Source organism: Pinus tabuliformis, chromosome 4_2, assembly GCF_031772625.1.
Source record: "Pinus tabuliformis cultivar Carrire ecotype Pingquan chromosome 4_2, CPIR1, whole genome shotgun sequence".
Taxonomy (NCBI): domain Eukaryota; kingdom Viridiplantae; phylum Streptophyta; class Pinopsida; order Pinales; family Pinaceae; genus Pinus; species Pinus tabuliformis.
The window spans coordinates 582,923,402-582,933,257 of NC_142304.1; the positions used below are offsets into that span (position 1 = coordinate 582,923,402).

At 38.8% G+C, this 9,856-nt stretch overlaps 1 long non-coding RNA gene across 1 annotated transcript; it reads left to right on the top strand.

The window, feature by feature from the left end:
• The first annotated feature begins 4,699 nt into the window (after positions 1-4,699).
• Positions 4,700-9,474, top strand: LOC149170639 (uncharacterized). Its single transcript, XR_016259001.1, has 3 exons — positions 4,700-6,575; positions 7,250-8,584; positions 9,041-9,474. It is a non-coding gene; the product is annotated as an uncharacterized LOC149170639 (long non-coding RNA).
• Positions 9,475-9,856: the final 382 nt, after the last annotated feature.

Below are 9,856 nucleotides of genomic sequence, written 5' to 3' on the forward strand. Positions count from 1 at the left end.
AGAGGAGAAGACACACAACAATAGTGAACACAAGGCTTGATAGGAGATTTCAATAATTGAGTGGAGAAAGTGTGCCAGGTCCGAGGAAGGTGCAAGGGAGATCCAAATAAACCAAGACAAATTGAGGACAGATCTAGGGTTTGATCAGGTGGATCATATTTAGGTTATTGTTATATTTGTAGTTTCCTTAGTGCGCCATTATCCTAGTAAGAGAGCCTTAGTAGGTTTTGAGTTATTAATGAGGTTTTGAGTTATTAATGAATAATTGATTTGATGGCCTTAGTAGGTTTTGAGTTATTAATGAATAATTGATTTGATCGAGCAAAAAACTTGTGTAATGTGTGATTGCGATTGGTTGTGCTTTTGCTGAATATATTTTTGTTTACTTTTACAACATATTTGTGCTTTTATTTAGTAGATATATGATAAATTTGCTAGGAATTAATTTTCAGATTGTTGGGTTTTGAAATTAACAAGGTATGGTAGCTGAAACTTCGAGAAATCGATCTGAGAATCATCGGGCGCTAGGTGTGTTTAGTGATTGGAAGGGTCTAGGTTCGGCCAACGACCATTCAACGGACAATTGTTATTTTGCATGTTGAGAATTCAACGCATAAGAAAAATTAATTTCTTATGATGCGCGGGGCTAATGGCTGGACAATTGAGTGAAGAAAAATTTAAGAAGGTGGTTGATAAGGCGACAATGACCTAGCTGCTGACAGATCTATCAGGGACCACAGAGAATGGTGTTATTCGAGACCATAGGGGATGTGGTAATCATAGAGATCGAATTGGCAGTCGCAGAGGTAGAGGTCGAATGGGACGCAAGTGTAGCATATAATCTCTAGTCATGCCGACAACCAAAATAGTAGTTGGCAATTGTAGGGCAGGCTAACTCTAACAGGCTGTGTATGTGAGGAAGTGGAGGGTTGTCGAAGAAGCCTGTAACCATCATTGAGTTAGTGCCAGGGATGTTTTGGGCAAGGAAAACCAACCGTCGAAGACAACAATCGTCGGGCTAAGAGGAAAAATCCAACTGCCATCAGATCTAGCAAGGTTAGTGATAGAACTGTTAGTTGGCGATAGAACTGTTAGTTGCGATCGTAAAGCCCATATGGTGCTGCTGAGTGGTCAAAACATAGTCATTCCAACAAGGAGAGCCGTGTTGTAGAGGAATGTAGCAGTCAACCGTAGATTGACTGAAGTCCTAGAGGTGCTGTCAAGAACAAAGAAATGATTACGCAAGGGGCATACAAAGTTGCAAAGTTGCATAAGTGTGGTGCCAGATTGTAGTACGAGCAATGATGGGTGGTCACCTCTTGGAGGGAGACCATACCAGTTGATGGACTAGAGCAACGATGACACCAATGAAGGAAGTCGTAGTCGTATAGTTCATATGGGAGCCACATATCAACCATAGTGGTACAAAGGGTTGAGGATGCATCTAACTTCACTCCCTGAAAGGTGAGGGTTTCATTGATTCTGGAGAATGGCATATGGGAGTTTCTAAACTCCAAAATCATGATGCCTATAGATGCTACAAAATTGGCCAGCTATAACTAAAAGGATGTCAAACTTAGGAGAATTATCTTGGATGTGGTGAAGGATCATGTGATTCCTCACCTATGCGAGAAGAAGACAACAAGGGAGATGTGGGAGGCTCTAATGACGCTTTATTAGAGGGATAACTCAAACAAAAAAATGGTGTTGATAGAGAAACTCAAGAACACCAGGATGACGAGAGCAAATGCCATGGCCAATTATTCAACAAAGATCACATAGGTATGTGATGAGTTGGCAATAGTTGGGGTGTCATGAATGGTGTTGATAGAGAAACTCAAGAACACCAGGATGACGAGAGCAAATGCCATGGCCAATTATTCAACAAAGATCACATAGGTATGTGATGAGTTGGCAATAGTTGGGGTGACCATGACAGGGGATGAATTGGTAAGGACTATCTTGAATGGCTTCACTAAGCTATGGACTCCTTTCATGAAGGGCATCTTTGCATGAGAACCTCATCCTAATTGGGAAAGATTATGGGATGATTTTGTCCAGGAGGGCATCCTAGAGGAATCTCTAGGAGGCCAACAGAAGGGTGATGATGAGAACCTTTTCAATACCTGTTAAGCAAGGCAAGGAAAGAGGAAGAAAAATATAGGTGGAGAGGCTACTTCACAAGCTAGAAAAAAGGCTTTGAGCAAAGTGAAATGATTTGCATTCCACAGGAATGGGCACTATGCATCACAATGTTCAGAGAGGAAATTGCAACAAACATCAGTGCTAACAGTGGTTCATGAGTTTGCATCGAAGTTTAAAAAGGGCTTGTCATTTGTCTCTTGTCTATTAACCAACACCATCAAAAGGATTGACTTGTACCTGGATAGTGGTGCATCATACCATGGGACAAGAGGCATAGGAGCTATTTAGCAGTCTTATGGATATTGACTTACACCATCAAAAGGATTGACTTGTACCTGGATAGTGGTGCATCATACCATGGGACAAGAGGCATAGGAGCTATTTAGCAGTCTTATGGATATTGACTTTGACTTGTTTGCGGAGGTATTGATGCCAAGTATGCAGTGAAGGGTGTTGGAACTGTTAAGTTCCAACTCGAGTTAGGTTTGTTGGAAGTAAAGGACATGCTATATGTACCAACACTAAAAAAGCCACTGAGGTATCCTCCATCCCATCTTTTTTGAAGCCATAGACATGAGAGCCCTAACATAAGTGTATCCAACGTTTGGAGTGAATGTCTCCTCGTGATCCATTCCATCCTTTTAGGAAAAACCTATGGCCACAAACCTAGTCATGTACTTCTAGATGCTGCCGTTTGTAGCATGTTTGATCTTGAAGATCCATCTCGAATTGACCACTGATTTCCCCTTTGGCTGTGATAGAAGCATGTTTGATCTTGAAGATCCATCTCGAATTGACCACTGATTTCCCCTTTGGCTGTGATAGAATGTCATAGACATCATCCTTCATGATAGAAGCATACTCTTTTACCATGGCATCTCTCTTGGCATGCTGCCTCCTCATAATTGCTACACATAGTCAATGATGTCACTCATGAGTGCCATTTAATGAGGAAAATGTCTTAGTGGTCCGCTCTCCTTGAAAGTACTATTAAGAGCCTCCACATGCTCTTGAGCATCCCTTATTGTCTACTCTAGCCATTTCGGCCTCCTCTTGACAGAACTACACGGTGCCTCTTACTCCTCTTAATCTAAAGACTGAGTAGTTGTTGCTGTTGTTGTTGGCCTCTCCTCTCCTCAAAGACTGAGTAGTTGTTGCTGTTGTTGTTGGCCTCTCCTCTCCTCTGTTGATTTTTACATGGCCTTCTTAATCTAAAGACTGAGTAGTTGTTGTTGGCCTCTCCTCTCCTCTGTTGATTTTTACATGGCCTTCATTAATGATAATTATTTTTGATGATTTTTTCTATTTTCATTCTTTTTCATTAATTCCATCATTCAATAAGACATCAACCATATAACAAATAAGATAGAAGGATCATAAAGGGATAACCCTACAAAAACATAAGATAGAAGTATCATAAAGAGACAGCCATACAAGAACACAAGAGATAATAAAGAGACAACCATACAAGAACATAAGATAGAAGTATCATGAAGAGACAACCATACAAGAACACAAGAGATTTACCCTGGGAAAACCCACAAAACCCACAATGAAGAACACAAGAGATTTACCCTGGAAAAACCCACAATGAAGAACACAAGAGATTTACCCTGGAAAGCCCACAATGGGGCTACATCAAAGATAAAATCCAGGTCAAAAAGGGCTTCCCTCCTACTAGCAGCGTCTGATTGTACGTGGTTATTGACGGTCATATTATTTTCTGTAGCTTATATTTCTTAATATGCAAGCTGTTTGGGTTTCTGTCTTTCTGGGTTTCTATTTACAGGCGGTCTATGTTTTTCTGTTTAAGCTTTCATATTTGAAAAATTCTTTTTCTAATGCGTGTATTTTATTTTGAATGTAAATTTAGCTATCAAGGCTATATTGCGTTCTGCATTTTATTTTCTTTGTAGTTTAGTGTATAACATTTTGTCACACAGCCTTGCCTTGTTAGAGTTCCTAGTTCCTACTCTTCGTCGTTTTATGTGAAGAGTTTATTTTGAATGTAAATTTAGCTATCAAGGCTATATTGCGTTCTGCATTTTATTTTCTTTGTAGTTTAGTGTATAACATTTTGTCACACAGCCTTGCCTTGTTAGAGTTCCTAGTTCCTACTCTTCGTCGTTTTATGTGAAGAGTTATTCTTTGGCAACTGTGTAAAGTTTTGGGTTTGGAGAGCTTTTCGTTTTAGTTTATGAATTACATTTGGTCATTCTTGGGAGGCAACGGTTTCTCATTTGTCAGTACTGTGATAGTACATTTTTTTCGTAATATATTAATAAATAAACATTTTTGAAAAAAAAGAGGCAACGGTTTCTATTAATAATATATTAATAAATAAACATTTTTGAAAAAAAAGGCAACGGTTTCTCATTTTCTTATGGAATTTGATAGTACTGTTTTTTCGTAATATGTTGATAAATAAACATTTTTGACCCAAAAAAAAACCTGCTTGTGAAGAGTTATTCTTTGTGTAAAGTTTTGGGTTTGGAGAGCTTTTCGTTTTAGTTTATGAATTACATTGGTCATTCTTGGGAGGCCACGTTTTCTCATTTTCTTATGGAATTTGATAGTACTGTTTTTTCGTAATATTTTGATAAATAAACATTTTTGAAAAAAAAAACTGCTTGTGATACTTTACAGGTATCTCTATTAATTATATTCCAGTTTCAAGATGCAGATCTTTGTCAAAGCTCTTATTAAGACCATCACTCTCGAGGCTGAGAGCTTTTACACCGTTAAAGATGTCAAAGATAAGATCCAGGCCAAATAAGGGATATCTATTAATTATATTGCAGTTTCAAGATGCAGATCTTTGTCAAAGCTCCTATTAAGACCATCACTCTCGAGGCTGAGAGCTTTTACACTGTTAAAGATATCAAAGATAAGATCCAGGCCAAAGAAGGGATTCCCTCCGACCAGCAACGTCTGATCTTCGCAGGAAAGCATCTTGATGATGGACGAACCCTTGCTTATTACAACAATCAGAAGGAATTTATCCTCCTTTTTCCCTGTTTGAAGGGCGGTATTAATATCAAGCTTAGAAAAAGCAGACACTCTAAAATGAGTGCCAGAGCTTCAGCAATATAGTTGAAAAAGTGTATACTACTTTTTAACGGTTTTTGCGTAATGCTAAGGGTTTATAGGAATTTCCCCTTTATCATGCATCATTGTCTACCCGAATCCCTTCTGCGGCTTAGTAGACTGCGACACCACCACATCTGTCCCATGTAAGAGGTTCAGATCGGTGCTCATATCCATTTGTTCGTCCGGGCTTATACCAGGAATCTTCTGCGGCTCAGTACACTGCGACACCAGCACATCTGTGCCCTGCAGATCGGTGCTCATATCCATTGGTTCCTCCAGGGATTATACCAGGAATATTTTGGATAATGAAAATAGGATCTGGGTGCCTCACACTCCATTTTGAAGCCTCTGGATATCTGATGATTCCAGTACTCTTTATATCCTTGAAAGAGTAGCACAGATTTTCAAAATTAATCTTTTAGAAAGTCAGACAGCGTTATCTGATGCAATAGAGAATGATGAATGATGGATATCTGATGATTCCACTACTCATTATATCCTTGAAAGAGTAGCACAGATTTTCAAAATTAATCTTTTAGAAAGTCAGACAGCATTATCTGATGCAATAGAGAATGATAAAAGGGAGTGCACCAAATCACACAGGTAGTGATTATCTTCTACCATATGGGAATGACATTTCAACCACCAAATGTCATCAATTCCATGAGCCTTTAAGCCTTTCATCCAATAGTTAAGATGGGATTCGAACTATGACAGAAGGGCATGCTGATTATCAATTTCAACAAAAATAGCCGAAGGTCAGTTGAGCATTCCACTGCAAATCCAAAACATGTCATGTGAGTGTTTATCTCAGTACAATTTTCCAAGACTTGATCTCAAATGTCTTTTATGGCCAGCGTTATTCATCCAAGGAGGATGAAGATATTGGAGTAGTCGTTAGCAGTTGTTTTAGAGCCAGCTTTCTTATTTTGCCAAGCAGGATGAAGATATTGGAGTATTTTTAGCAGCCGTATCGTGGCTTCTTGTTCTCTGGATTTGGTTCTTGGGAGATTTTGTAGAACAGTTGCTTCGGTGAGGTCGTTGGAGATGCCTTTATGGGTTGCCTTTACGAGTATTGATGCTTCTCGGCCACTGTACTGAACTGCTGTTGGATATGTCCAGATTGATGACTGTTTTGAGGTTCTTCAGCGCTAGCGCCCGGTTGCTACCTAGCTATGATCTCTTTGACAGTACTCTTAATGCATGACCGAAATACTTAAATGGTTAAACATTTAACTACTGATATGCTTCACTTGCACAGTCACACTTCCGTTTATTGTTGACAACAGTTTGGGGTTTCAGTTTCATTCGTTGCTGCGCTCATCTCTGATTTGTAGATGGTGATAATCTACCCTAAATACATGTTATATGTCCTTTGAGAACTGTTATACTTCCTTCTGAATCAGACAACTGTATATTAGCATAGTTCATATGGATCTACTTTGAGAACACTGTGGTATCATGCTATCAATATAGTTATATGATCACTGCCCTTGTTGGTTATAATTCACTTTGAATATATGATGGCAAATGCATCTTGAAGCTCTCCAAAATTGTTTATGTGGAGTTATTTTTGGCAACTGCTTAAAGTTTTGGCTTTGGATAGCTTTTCCTTTTAGTTTATGAATTACATTTGTCATCCTTGCAAATGCATCTTGAAGCTCTCCAAAATTGTTTTATGTGAAGAGTTATTTCCAAGGCAACTACTTAAAGTTTTGGCTTTGGATAGCTTTTCCTTTTAGTTTATGAATTACATTCCTCATCCTTGGGAGGCAACGATTTCTAATTTTCTTATGGAATTTGGTACAATTTTGATCCAAAATTGTTTTATGTGAAGAGTTATTTCCAAGGCAACTACTTTTGGATAGCTTTTCCTTTTAGTTTATGAATTACATTTGTCATCCTTGGGAGGCAACGATTTCTAATTTTCTTATGGAATTTGGTACTGTTTTTTCATAATATGTTGATAAATAAACAATTTTGACCAAAAAAATTTGCTTGTGATGATTTACAGGTATATCTGTTAGTTATAGTCCAGTTTCAAGAAGTAGATCTTTGTCAAAACTCTTATTAAGACCATAACTCTCGAAATTGAGAGCTTTTACACCGTTAAAGATATCAAAGAAGATCCAGGCCACAGAAGAGATTCCCTCCGAACAGCAGCGTTTGATCTTCGCAGGAAAGCATCTTCTTGACGGACCAACCCTTGCTTATTACAACAATCAGAAGGAATCTAGCCTCCACCTTTTTCCCTTTTCGAAGGGCGGTATTGAGATCAAACTTAATAAAAGCAGACGCTCTAAAATGGTGCCAGAGCTTCAGCAAAATAGTTGAAGTGCATTCTCCTTTTTAACGGTATTTTGCATCATGCTAAAGGTTTATAAGAATTTCCCCTTTATCATGCATCACTGTCTACCCGAATACCTTCAGCGGTTCAGTAGACTGCGACACCACCACATCTATCCCCTGTAAAGAGGGTTCAGTAGACTGCGACACCACCACATCCATCCCCTGTAAAGAGGTGCAGATCAGTGCTCATATCCATTGGTTCCTCGGGCTTATACCAGGAATATTTTGAATAATGAAAATAGGACATGGGTGCCTCATTATATCCTCGAAAGAGTTTCAAAGATTTTCAAAATTAATCTTTTAGAAAGGCAGACAGCATTATCTGATTCAATAGAGAATGATACAAGGGAGTGCACCAAGTCACACAGGTAGTGATTATAATCTACCATATGGGAATGGCATTTCAACCACCAAATATCATCAATTCCATGAACTTTCAGCCTTTCATCCAAAAGATGGGATTCGAACTATGACAGAAGATGCATGCTGATTATCGCTTTCAACAATAATAGCCGAAGGTCAGTTGAGCATTCCACTGCAAATCCAGAGCATGTCATGTGAGTGTTCATCTCAGTAATATTTTCCAAGACTTGATCTCAAATGTCTTTTATGGCCAACATTATTATGCCAAGGATGTTGAAGATATTGGAGTAGTCGTTAGCAGTTGTTTTATAGCCAGCTTTCTTATTCTGCCAAGCAGGATGAGGATATTGGAGTATTTTTAGCAGTGGTATCGTGGCTCCTTGTTCTCTGGAGTTGGCTCTTGGGCAACATTGCAGAACAGCTGCTTCGGTGATAAGGTCGTTGGAGATGCCTTTATGAGTTGCCTTTACGAGTATTGATCCTTCTCTGCCAATTTTCTGAACTGCCTGTTGGCTATGTCCAGATTCATGACTGTTTTGAGGTTCTTCAGCGCTCGGTTACTGCTTAGTTATGATCTCTTTGGCAGTACTCTTAAGGCATGGCCTAAATACTTGAATGGTTAAACATTTAACTACTGGTATGCTTCACTTGCACAGTCACACTTCCGTTAATTGTTGAGAACAGTTTGTGGTTTCAATTTCATTCGTTGCTGCGCTCATCTCTGATTTGTAGATGGTGATAATCTACCCTAAATATATGGTATATGTGCTTTGAGGACTGTTATACTTGTGGATCAAACAACTGTTTATTAGCAGTTCATATGGATCTACTTTGAGAACACTGTGGCATCATGCTATCAATATAGTTTTATGATCACTGCCCTTGTTAGTTATAATTCACTTTGAATATATGATAGCAAATTCATCTTGAAGATCTCCAAAATTGTTTATGCGAAGAGTTATTTTTTTGGCAACTGCTTAAAGTTTTGGCTTGGGAGAGCTTTTCCGTTTAGTTTATGAATTACATTTCTCATCCTTGGGAGGCAACATTTTCTCATTTTCTTATGGAATTGCTTGCTTGTGATGATTTACAGGTATATCTGATTGTTATATTCCAGTTTCATCTTAGATCCAGGCCAAATAATGGATTCTCTCCGACCAACAGCCTCTGATCTTCGTGGGAAAGCATCTTGATGTCGGACAAACCCTTGCTTATAACAACAATCAGAAATCCTCCACCTTTTTCTCTGTTTGAAGGGCGGTATATACCAAGCCTAAAAAAGGCAGACACTCTAAAATGAGTGCCAGAGCTTCTGCAAGACGGTTGAAGAAGCGTATTTTTCTTTTTACTGGTATTTGCATAATGCTAAGGGTTTATGGGATTTTCCCCTTTATCATGTATTTTTATCATGTATTATTGTCTACCCGAATCCCTTCAGCGGCTCGGTAGACTGCAGACACCACCACATCTATCCCTCTGTAAGAGGTGCAGATCGGTGCTATATCCATTGGCTCCTCCGGGCTTATACCAGGAATATTTTGGATAATGAAAATAGGACGTGGGTGCCTCCCACCTCACCTCGAGCCCTTGAGCCCTCTGGATACCTGATGATTCCACTTCTCATTATATCCTTGAAAGAGTTGCAAAGATTTTCAAAATTAATCTTTTCGAAAGTCAGACAGCATTATCTGATGCAATAGAGAATGATAAAAGGGAGTGCACCAATTCACACAGGTAGTGATTATCTTCTAGCATATGGGAATAGCATTTCAACCACCAAATGTTATCAATTTCATGAGGCTTTCGGCCTTTCATCCAATAATTAAGATGGGATTCGAACTATGACAGAAGAGGCATGCTGATTATCGATTTCAACAAAACTAGCGGAATGTCAGTTGAACATTCCACT